Genomic DNA, 1,646 nt, shown 5'->3' with positions numbered 1-1,646 from the left:
GAGTATAAACAATTTTTATGGTGGAAGTGGAAGATGTTGTTGTTTGAGATGTTGAGGATGATGAATATGATGAGGAAGATGAATATGGTGGAGATGGAAGAGGCTTTCCTCCATTACCCTTTGAATCTGTTATATACCTAGGGGGGATAATATGGGGTACAAAGGGAGGTACCCAAGGTAATAATGTAATAATGAGATGGGCCATAGTAATAAGTAAAGTGGTTAACCCATATAATGTAAGGGACCACAAGTAGTTAGTAATAATGTAATGGGACCATGGTATTAGTTCGATGGTATGAGGGAACCATGGTAATGACCCATGGTATTGTATGTATGAGGCCTATATAGAGGCTAGAGACTCGACATGGAGAGATGTCAAGGAATTGTGTCAAGGAATATTGTATGAACAGGCATATGGCTTGTGGAGTGTTCTCCTTCCTTAAGGAGTGAATGTATGGTGTTGCCCTACCTTAAGGGTTTGATATTAATAAAGTGAATCATTTCTATCTATTTCAATCTTGTTATTCTTGGGTTATTTTCTATTTCTCATATATTTTCAGATCAGAGCTATAACAAGTGCTATCGGAGCTATAACAAGTGGTATCAGAGCACTTTCTTGGCCAAAAAAGTGGAGAATTTTTATTTTTTTTTGCAGGCTTTCGGGGGAAGTGAGTTTACAAATTAGATCTGTACGTTTTGATGCAAGATCTACAAAATCTAATTGCAGATCTAGATTCTATGTAAGAAAAATACCCGATTTCGAAAAAAAAATTGGTCGAATCGGAGTCCGGATGAAGGAGATATCGCTGATTTAAAAATCAGTGGTGTTGCAGACAATTTTTCAGGGCAGCGAATTTGTGGCGCCGATCTAGACATCCTAGGGCAAGATCTACAAAATCTAATTGCAGATCTAGATTCTTTGTGAAAAAATACCCAATTTAAAAAAAAAAATCAGTCGAATCGGAGTCCGGATGAGGGAGATATCGCTAATTTAAAATCAACTCTTTTTTGCAGAAATTTTGGTGACGGCGGGAGAGTTGCAGCGCAGATCTGAAATTCCAGTGCCTGGATCAAGATTTCTATCACATGGGCAGATGCAGAATGATTGTTCCATTTCTGAAAATAGGTCATAATAGGGATTCTGAGCAATATTGACTAAACTGTGACAATTTCAAATTTTCGCCAATTTTTTTTGTGATGGCGGGCCTAGCTCAGAGTTTGAGGGACTTGTATAAATTTGATGGCTCTCATCCAGCCAAATGGCTAGCACAAATGGAGAAATGTTTTAGATTGAATTACATCATGGATGATGAGACTCAGCTGAGAATGGGAAAAATGTACTTGGACAATGAAAGATGGCAATGGTGGCAAAGGCATCAACATTGCTATCAAAGGTTCTTGACTTGGGACATATTCACAAAAGCTCTTATGGACCACTTTGATCATAAAACTAATCTTGTGGATAAGCTCACACAGACAGACACAAAGCCTAGCAAAGATTTTATTTTTACAAAAAATAAGGAAACCAAGGAACCTAAAGGGTTATTTTCTACTGGTATCTCCTTATTGTAGGTTCATGGATTGATTCAGAAAGAGAAGATCATTGTTTCTATAAATCCTAGTTGCAAGCATAATTTCATCAATGT

This window comes from Pinus tabuliformis, chromosome 6 (assembly GCF_031772625.1).
Source record: "Pinus tabuliformis cultivar Carrire ecotype Pingquan chromosome 6, CPIR1, whole genome shotgun sequence".
Lineage (NCBI taxonomy): Eukaryota > Viridiplantae > Streptophyta > Pinopsida > Pinales > Pinaceae > Pinus > Pinus tabuliformis.
Note: the sequence above shows the minus strand (reverse complement) of the source record.